The sequence below is a fragment of the Macaca nemestrina genome, chromosome 9 (genome assembly GCF_043159975.1).
Source record: "Macaca nemestrina isolate mMacNem1 chromosome 9, mMacNem.hap1, whole genome shotgun sequence".
In the NCBI taxonomy this organism is placed as follows: Eukaryota; Metazoa; Chordata; class Mammalia; order Primates; family Cercopithecidae; genus Macaca; species Macaca nemestrina.
Genome location: NC_092133.1, coordinates 96,074,829 through 96,085,511, shown reverse-complemented (window position 1 = coordinate 96,085,511; position 10,683 = coordinate 96,074,829).

Genomic DNA, 10,683 nt, shown 5'->3' with positions numbered 1-10,683 from the left:
ACTCCTAACACCCCCATTGTGACCAGTGATGCTTCTCGGCCCTTGCCCTTATTTATGACCTCACACTGGGCCCCCCACCAAACAATTCAATTAATTCCCTTTCTCATCAGGCTTGGCATCACCACAGATGCCACGATGGGAAGAGCCAGCATTGGCACAGATTCCTCAACCTACCACAGCCTGTCTCTAGAATTGACTCAAGAGATAGAAACCACTGCCTGACATGTAACAGAGCTGCAGTGGCAAGTCAAGTGTCTCACAGCTTTAGTTCTCAAAAGTGGCTGAGTTCTTGACATGTTGGCTGAAGTTCAGGCAGGAATTTGTCTGTGCTTGAAGAAAAGTGTCAATCTGGGTTAAGAAACCAGGGCAGACTCAGGAGCACATTCGAGGTCTCATAAACCAGGCCTCTCACCTTTGGGAAAGGACTACTGAGGGTTGGCTCTCCTGGTTCTGACTCTCACAGTTCCTGCCCTTCCTGGGACCCCTGGCCTCTACCTTCCTTCTTCTCCTTTCTGGGCCTTGCTTCTTGAACCTGCTAACTAGGTTTATCAACCTCTTTCCTACCCTCGAGGACAATCAAATCCCTGCATGTCTCCACTGGACACTGTGGTTCAAACTTTTAGAGACACAACAACAATCTCTGAAACCTTGTCACCATGATAGCAAGGAAGGCGGGGACCCTGAAGACCCTCAACACCCCTTTTTAGCAGAAAGTAGCTACAGAATGACCCCCGTCTCATTTCCCAAAAGATGTCTGGGTCCCAACTCCTTGAGGGATAAATGTAAGAGGAGGCAGTTGGTCAGATATGAGCAGGCAGGAGGGGAGGTATCCATGTGGGAAGGAACAGCCCAGAACACCTCTTCAGATGACCAGTACTCACTCTATGGTCAAACTCAAAATGTGGTTAACTAGATCCTGATAAGGAAGGAAAAAGGCAAAAGTAGAATTCCTGAGAGCTGCGCTGGTGCAATGAGTACAAATTTGACTGCTATATGAGCTTTCTGGGTGGCAGTAATGAGCAATGTCACTATTGGGTAGGATTTGTATTGATCCCTAGGTCCTGTACATGTGCATTATGCACAGATAAGGAGAAGCAAGACCAGCCAGGCACGGTGGCTCACACTTGTAATCCCAGCACTTTTGGGGCCGACATAGGTGGATCACCAGAGGTCAGGAGTTCAAAACCAGCCTGGCCAACATGGTGAAACCTAGTCTCTACTAAAATAGAAAAAAATTAGCCAGGCGTAGTGGCACATGCCTGTAATACTAGCTACTTGGGAGGCTGAAGCAGGAGACTTGCTTGAACCTAGGAGGAAGAGGTTGCAATGAGCTAAGATTGTGCCACTGCACACCAGCCTGGGCAACAAGAGTGAAACCCCATCTCAAAAAAACTGATTAATTAAGGAGAAGAAGACCACAGAAGATCACAATGCAGAATGTCCTGGGGCTGTTTCCAGCAGGGTCAGTGCACTCTTGTCTTGGAGTTCACTTTTACTTCTCCCAATAAAACTTTTGCCTGCTTTACTAATTGGTCTTTTTGGTGAATTCTTTCTTCTAAGAAGACAATCAAGAACACTCTGGATCACCGAGATCCATAGTATCAACATGTGATTTCCCTCATGGTAGGAGTCCATTTCTGGGGATCTCAAAATGAATCCAATAATGACACGGTGTATCAATTACAGAGTTGGTAAAGAAGAAAATAGTACAGCTATGCTTGATTAATTTTAAGAATTTTTTCTAAGGTTTGACCATTTTTCAACTAAGGGAAAATTACAAAAGCCAGGTGCAGTGGGACACAAATGAAGTCCCAGCTACTCCAGATGCTGATGCAGGAAGATCACTTGAGCCCAGGAGTTCAAGGTTGTAGCATAAAATGCTGGTGCCTGTGAATAGCCACTGCACTCTAGTACTACAGCCTGATCAACACAGTGTGACCCTGTCTCTTGAAAAGATTACAAAAATTATACGGTATTTGTTTCAACAAAAATAAATAAGCAAATTGTAACTAGTTTCCTGTGTCTTATTTTTATTAGAAAATTCAGTCAATGCACTTTGGCTTATCGTTTGGATGCTGTTTTTGTGAGCTCCTTAATGCACAGAAAAGTAATAATAAACCCATGATAAATGAAGCCTCAACCTTTTTTCTTTACCTGGGTTCATGTCTTAACCCATAGAAGAGCAAATCTAAAGTTTTCAAGAAATGACTGCAGCCAAATAGCTTAAAAGAGAACAAATTCAATGATTGTTTTAATACATAAATTACAAAATCCTAGATACCTGATTTTAAAAATCATATTGTTAGTTTTGTTTTATTTCTCTACAAAAAAAGATGATGACAGTCTAAGTGCTTCATAGTCATAAAATTGTGCCACTGGGCACAAAACAATGAAAAATACTTCTGTAAACTGTATAATATGATGAAAATAAAAATGTTCTCATTAGTTTTTACCAGAAAAATCAGGTAATATATCATTTTACAAGAAAATGCAGATGTGATGCCAGGGAAGATTTTTGAGGGAAGGAGTATTGATTTTTATATTTCTACATAACTTGAAAAATAGTTTATTTTAAATTTAATGTAGTAGTTCCAAGGTAGACTTAGTTCCCTTGTGAGACATTGGTTTGCCAAATCATGTTAGACTTAATAAAAGGGATTAAAAATGATTCCATTAAGATACAAATAATCACTACAAGATGCCTTGAAAGAGTTTTAATAGAGTTGTCATCTACAAAAATCTTAAGAAAGTAGATGCGTTCTAGAGTTGCCAGAAAGTATAAGTTGATATCAAACAGTGATGAACTTTCTGAATGCCTCTTCCATATTGGATTTTAATATGATATCATTTTCAAACAGTTAAAAGCCATTTTCTCATTTCACATTGAGCTAAAGGATGGCATAACAACAAGCAAGCTCAATGAAAATATCCAGAGAGTAATGTATAAATATCATACCCATCCAGTGCTGTTAGACTGTTTTTTGCAAATGGCATTTGTCATGGCCAGAAGACTCAGAAAGATAGAAGGAAAAGGTGTTTTTCCACCAAAGATGGGCAAATTGATAGTTTTCAAAAATCTGGAAAGGGAAATGAATATGTCCATAAAGGTAATCAAATCTATTTACAGAAAACCACTTTGAAGTTTATGAGTTCTTTACAAACAAATATGGTTCCATTTTATCAAGACCTGAGCAGTTCATATATAGTAAGCAACCACAATCTAACGATAACTGGCTTCAATAAAACATTTGGAAGCAAATGTTACCATTCAGGTATTTGGAAACCCTAGTGAAGTGCTTCCATGAAAAGTTCTAGGCAACACATCTGAAATAGCTAAATATTTGCCTTATGACTCCAAGTATATTGGGTTTCAGGGATGAGAAACAAGTCCACATTCTCAGATGAGAGTAGGTGATATGATGAAAATGTAAATCAAGGACTTTCCTTATATTCTATTCATGTGGAGAATTCAAAAACTAAATGAAGAGATCCCAGGAACACTTCTTCACGAGACATTTTTCAACTTAGTTTGGCCTTAAAAGACCAAAATGTTGAATATTCTGTGACAGTGCTCACTTACAGAGCAATAAGAAATGTGGATTACCGAGATTCCACCTCTGGGGACAGGGCACAGCTAAAGAACAACAACGACAACAACAAAGCAGCAGAAACCTCTGCAGACGCAAACGACTCTGTCTGACAGTTTTGAAGAGAGCATTGGATCTCCCAACACGGAGGTTGAGATCTGAGAACGGACAGACCATCTGCTCAAGTGGGTCCCTGACCCCTGAGTAGCCTAACTGGGAGACATCCCCCACTAGGGGCAGACTAACACCCCACACCTCACGTGGTGGAGTACACCCCTGAGAGGAAGCTTCCAAAGCAAGAATCAGACAGGTACACTCACTGTTCAGCAATATTCTGTCTTCTGCAGCCTCTGCTGCTGATACCCAGGCAAACAGGGTCTGGAGTGGACCTCAAGCAATCTCCAACAGACCTGCAGCTGAGGGTCCTGACTGTTAGAAGGAAAACTAACAAACAGGAAGGACACCCACACCAAAACCCCATCAGTACGTCACCATCATCAAAGACCAGAGGCAGATAAAACCACAAACATGGGGAAAAAGCAAGGCAGAAAAGCTTTAAATTCAAAAAATAAGAGTGCATCTCCGCCTGCAAAGGAATGCAGCTCATCACCAGCAACGGATCAAAGTTGGATGGAGAATGACTTTGATGAGATGAGAGAAGAAGGCTTCAGTCCATCAAACTTCTCAGAGCTAAAGGAGGAATTATGTACCCAGCGCAAAGAAACTAAAAATCTTGAAAAAAGAGTGGAAGAATTGATAACTAGAAAAATTATTGCAGAGAAGGCCATAAACGAACTGACAGAGATGAAAACCATGACATGAGAAATACGTGACAAATGCACAAGCTTCAGTAACCGACTCGATCAACTGGAAGAAAGAGTATCAGCGATTGAGGATCAAATGAATGAAATGAAGTGAGAAGAGAAATCAAAAGAAAAAAGAAGAAAAAGAAATGAACAAAGCCTGCAAGAAGCATGGGATTATGTAAAAAGACCAAATCTACATCTGATTGGGGTGCCTGAAAGTGCGGGGGAAAATGGAACCAAGTTGGAAAACACTCTTCAGGATATCATCCAGGAGAACTTCCCCAACCTAGTAGGGCAGGCCAACATTCAAATTCAGGAAATACAGAGAACACCACAAAGATACTCCTCAAGAAGAGCAACTCCAAGACACATAATTGCCAGACTGACCAAAATTGAAATGAAGGAAAAAATCTTAAGGGCAGCCAGAGAGAAAGGTCAGGTTACCCACAAAGGCAAGCCCATGAGACTAATAGCAGATATCTCGGCAGAAACTCTACAAGCCAGAAGAGAGTGGGGGCCAATATTCAACATTCTTAAAGAAAAGAATTTTAAACCTATAATTTCATATCCAGCCAAACTAAGTTTCATAAGTGAAGGAGAAATAAAATCCTTTACAGATAAGCAAATGCTTAGAGATTTTGTCACCACCAGGCCTGCCTTACAAGGGACCCTGAAGGAAGCACTAAACATGGAAAGGAACAATTGGTACCAGCCATTGCAAAAACATGCCAAAATGTAAAGATCATCGAGGCTAGGAAGAAACTGCATCAACTAACGAGCAAAATAACCAGTTAATATCATAATGGCAGGATCAAATTCACACATAACAATCTTAACCTTAAATGTAAATGGACTAAATGATCCAATTAAAAGACACAGACTGGCAAACTGGATAAAGAGTCAAGACCCATCAGTTTGTTGTATTCAGGAGCCTCATCTCACATGCAGAGACATACATAGGCTCAAAATAAAGGGATGGAGGAAGATCTACCAAGAAAATGGAGAACAAAAAAAAAGCAGGAGTTGCAATACTACTCTCTGATAAAACAGACTTTAAACCATCAAAGATTAAAAGAGACAAAGAAGGCCATTACATAATGGCAAAGGGATCAATTCAACAGGAAGAGGTAACTATCCTAAATATATATGCACCCAATACAGGAGCACCCAGATTCATAAAGCAAGTCCTTAGAGACTTACAAAGAGACTTAGTCTCCCGTACAATAACAATGGGAGACTTCAACACCTCACTGTCAACATTAGACAGATCAACGAAACAGAAAGTTAACAAGGATATCCAGGAATTGAACTCATCTCTGCAGCAAGCAGACCTAATAGACATCTACAGAACTCCCCACCCCAAATCAACAGAATATACATTCTTCTCAGCACCACATCACACTTATTCCAAAATAGACCACATAATTTGAAGTAAAGCACTCCTCAGCAAATGTACAAGAACAGAAATTACAGCAAACTGTCTCTCAGACCGCAGTGTAATCAAACTATAACTCGGACTAAGAAACTCAATCAAAACTGCTAAACTACATGGAAACTGAAAAACCTGCTCCTGAGTGCCTACTGGGTACATAACTAAATGAAGGCAGAAATAAAGATGTTCTTTGAAACCAATGAGAACAAAGATACAACATACCAGAATCTCTGGGACACATTTAAAGCAGTGTGTAGGGGGAAATTTATAGCACTAAATGCCCACAAGAGAAAGCTGGAAAGATCTAAAATTGACACCCTAACATCACAATTAAAAGAACTAGAGAAGCAAGAGCAAACACATTCGAAAGCTAGCAGAAGGCAAGAAATAACTAAGATCAGAGCAGAACTGAAGGAGATAGAGACACAAAAAAACCCTCCAAAAAAATCAATGAATCCAGGAGTCAGTTTTTCGAAAACATCAAAAAAATTGATAGACCTCTAGCAAGACTAATAAAGAAGAAAAGAGAGAAGAATCAAATAGACTCAAAAAAAAAATGATAAAGGGGATATCACCACCGACCCCACAGAAATACAAACTACCATCAGAGAATACTATAAACACCTCTATGCAAATAAACTAGAAAACCTAGAAGAAATGGATAATTTCCTGGACACTTATACTCTCCCAAGACTAAACCAGGAAGAAGCTGAATCCCTGAATAGACCAATAGCAGGCTGTGAAATTGAGGCAATAATTAATCGCCTACCAACCAAAAAAGTCCAGGACCAGATGAATTCACAGCTGAATTCTACCAGAGGTACAAGGAGGAGCTGGTACCATTCCTTCTGAAACTATTCCAATCAATAGAAAAAGAGGGAATCCTCCCTAATTCATTTTATGAGGCCAACATCATCCTGATACCAAAGTCTGGCAGAGACACAACAAAAAAGGGAATTTTAGACCAATATCCCTGATGAACATCGATGCAAAACTCCTCAATAAAATACTGGCAAACCGGATTCAGCAGCACATCAAAAAGCTTGTCCACCATGATCAAGTGGGCTTCATCCCTGGGATGCAAGGCTGGTTCAACATACGCAAATCAATAAATGTAATCCAGCATATAAACAGAACCAAAGACAAAAACCACATGATTATCTCAATAGATGCAGAAAAGGCCTTTGACAAAATTCAACAGCCCTTCATGCTAAAAACACTCAATAAATTCGGTATTGATGGAACGTATCTCAACATAATGAGAGCTATTTATGACAAACCCACAGCCAATATCATACTGAATGGGCAAAAACTGGAAAAATTCCCTTTGAAAACTGGCACAAGACAGGGATGCCCTCTCTCACCACTCCTATTCAACATCGTGTTGGAAGTTCTGGCTAAGGCAATCAGGCAAGAGAAAGAAATAAAGGGTATTCAGTTAGGAAAAGAAGAAGTCAAATTGTCCCTGTTTGCAGTTGACATGATTGTATATTTAGAAAACCCCATCATCTCAGCCCAAAATCTCCTTAAGCTGATAAGAAACTTCAGCGAAGTCTCAGGATACAAAATCAATGTGCAAAAATCACAAGCATTCTTATACACCAGTAGTAGACAAACAGAGAGCCAAATCATGAATGAACTTCCTTTCACAATTGGTTCAAAGAGAATAAAATACCTAGGAATCCAACTTACAAGGGATGTAAAGGACCTCTTCTGAAATAAAAGAGGACACAAACAAATGGAAGAACATACCATGCTTATGGATAGGAAGAATCAATATCGTGAAAATGACCATACTGCCCAAGGTAATTTATAGATTTAATGCCATCCCCATCAAGCTACCAGTGAGTTTCTTCACAGAATTGGAAAAAACTGCTTTAAAGTTCATATGGAACCAAAAAAGAGCCTGCATTGCCAAGACAATCCTAAATCAAAAGAACAAAGCTGGAGGCATCACACTACCTGACTTCAAACTATACTATAAGGCTACAGTAACCAAAACAGCATGGTATTGGTACCAAAACAGAGATATAGACCAATGGAACAGAACCTAGTCCTCAGAAATAATACCACACATCTACAGGCATCTGATCTTTGACAAACCTGACAAAAACAAGAAATGGGGAAAGGATTCCCTATTTAATAAATGGTGTTGGAAAAATTGGCTAGCCATAAGTAGAAAGCTGAAACTGGATCCTTTCCTTACTCCTTATACAAAAATTAATTCAAGATGAATTAGAGACTTAAATGTTAGACCTAATACCATAAAAACCCTAGAAGAAAACCTAGGTAATACCATTCAGGACATAGGCATGGGCAAGGACTTCATGTCTGAAACACCAAAAGCAATGGCAACAAAAGCCAAAATTGACAAATGGGATCTTATTAAACTAAAGAGCTTCTGCACAGCAAAAGAAACTACCATCAGAGTGAACAGGCAACCTACAGAATGGGAGAAAATTTTTGCAATCTACTCATCTGACAATGGGCTAATATCCAAAACCTACAAAGAACTCAAACAAATTTACAAGAAAAAACCAAACAACCCCATCAAAAAGGGGCAAAGGATATGAACAGACATTTCTCAAAAGAAGACATTCATACAGCCAACAGACACATGAAAAAATGCTCATCATCACTGGCCATCAGAGAAATGCAAATCAAAACCATAATGAGATAGCATCTCTCACCCATTAGAATGGCGATCATTAAAAATTCAGGAAACAACAGGTGCTGGAGAGGATGTGGAGAAATAGGAACACTTTTACACTGTTGGTGGGACTGTAAACTAGTTCAACCATTATGGAAAAAGGTATGGCGATCCCTCAACGATCTAGAACTAGAAGTACCATATGACCCAGCCATCCCATTACTGGGTATATACCCAAAGGATTACAAGTCATGCTGCTATTAAGACACATGCACACATATGTTTATTGTGGCACTATTCACAATAGCAAAGACTCGGAATCAACCCAAATGTCCATCAGTGACAGACTGAATTAAGAAAATGTGGCACATATACACCATGGAATACTATGCAGTCATAAAAAAGGATGAGTTTGTGTCCTTTGTAGGGACATGGATGCAGCTGGAAACCATTATTCTCAGCAAACTATCGCAAGAACAGAAAACCAAACACTGCATGTTCTCACTCATAGGTGGGAACTGAACAATGAAATCCCTTGGACTCAGGAAGGGGAACATCACACACCGGGGCCTATCATGGGGAGGGGGAGGGGGGAGGGATTGCATTGGAAGTTATACTTGATATAAATGATGAGTTGATGGGTGCTGATGAGTTGATGGGTGTAGGACACTAACATGGCACAGGTATACATATGTAACAAATCTGCACTTATGCACATGTACCCTAGAACTTAAAGTATAGTAATAATAATAAAAAAAAAAAAAGAAAAAAGAAAAAAGAAAAGAAATGTGGATTACCTCAATCTAGGATTTGTTCTCTCTGGCATGACAAGAGCCATTTTGACGGAAGTACCTTGCATCATATTTCAAATGGTAGATACATGTGATACAATCCCACAGAATGCCGCAAGCTTGGCAGAAGCTATTTTGAAATGTAAAGGGAAGAATGACCCAGAATTCTTTATCGTCAGGGGACAATATTCACTTCTGCAATCAGGCATATCTCCTTTGAAAGGATTTATGAAAGCAAACCTCACAAAGGCAACTGGCACTCTGAGGTGTTCACTCTACACACCTCAGACACCTACAGCGTAGTAAAGGTGACAGCCAACATAGAAAGACACAAACTCACACTGCTTAGTGACCAATGTTTGGAAATTAAGACTGATAAAATATGCATTTACCCAAAAGATTATTTTCCTGTTACCACCGCTAGGTGTAATTTAGACAATACTTTGTATTGATCTATGACACAATGGGGAAACATAAGTTACTGGCATTAGACTTCAGCAGTGCAGGAGCAGCTATGTGCACTGCCATTCAAGAGGTAAAGATGGGCCGGGTGCGGGGGCTGACGCCTGTAATCCTAGCACTTTGGAAGGCCGAGGCCGGCTGATCATGAGGTCAGGAGACCGAGACCATCCTGGCTAATACAGTGAAATCCCATCTCTACTAAAAATACAAAAAATGAGCTGGACATGGTGGCGGGCGCCTGTAGTCTCAACTACTCGGGAGACTGAGGCAGGAGAATGGCGGGAACCCGGGAGGCGGAGCTTGCAGGGAGCCGAGATTGCGCCACTGCTCCCCAGCCTGGGTGACAGAGCGAGACTCCGTCTCAAAAAAAAAAAAAAAAAGGGAGGTGAAGACTGGTGATCAGATTATCACATATTTTTCTGCATAGCATCATCAAAGATCTTCACTCTTGAGGTCATGTGCTTTCACAGCAAGATGTCTGTAGCATTTAGAAATGGCCCTTGTGCATCATATACTTCATAACAGCTTGGAAAACTCTCACCCAGGTATTACCAAATGCCAAATATCTCTCCATATTTGCCATGTTCTACCCACAGCGAAAATCTGTCCTAGGTGAGATGCTAGCCTTGGCTGCTAAGGAAGTGATCTGAGAATGCCAGGTGCCTTTTGCTCTCTGTCGGTCTATGACAAAAAGGTGGCACTGAAAGGCAATAAGTTTACTGCCACTTTTAGAAGAACTTGTCAAAGAAATGCTCCTTGACTCTCCTGAGTGTTATATGTGGCCAATACCAACTTGAGTTTTTATAGCAGTTGTTATATAATGATCACAATCATATTCAAGTCCACATTCTAAATCTTATCCAGATTTTACAGGAACTCTGTTTGATAATGTCCTATAGGCCCTTCAGTGGCTACAATCAATGAATTTGAAAAATAATTTGAATTTGGTTTACTC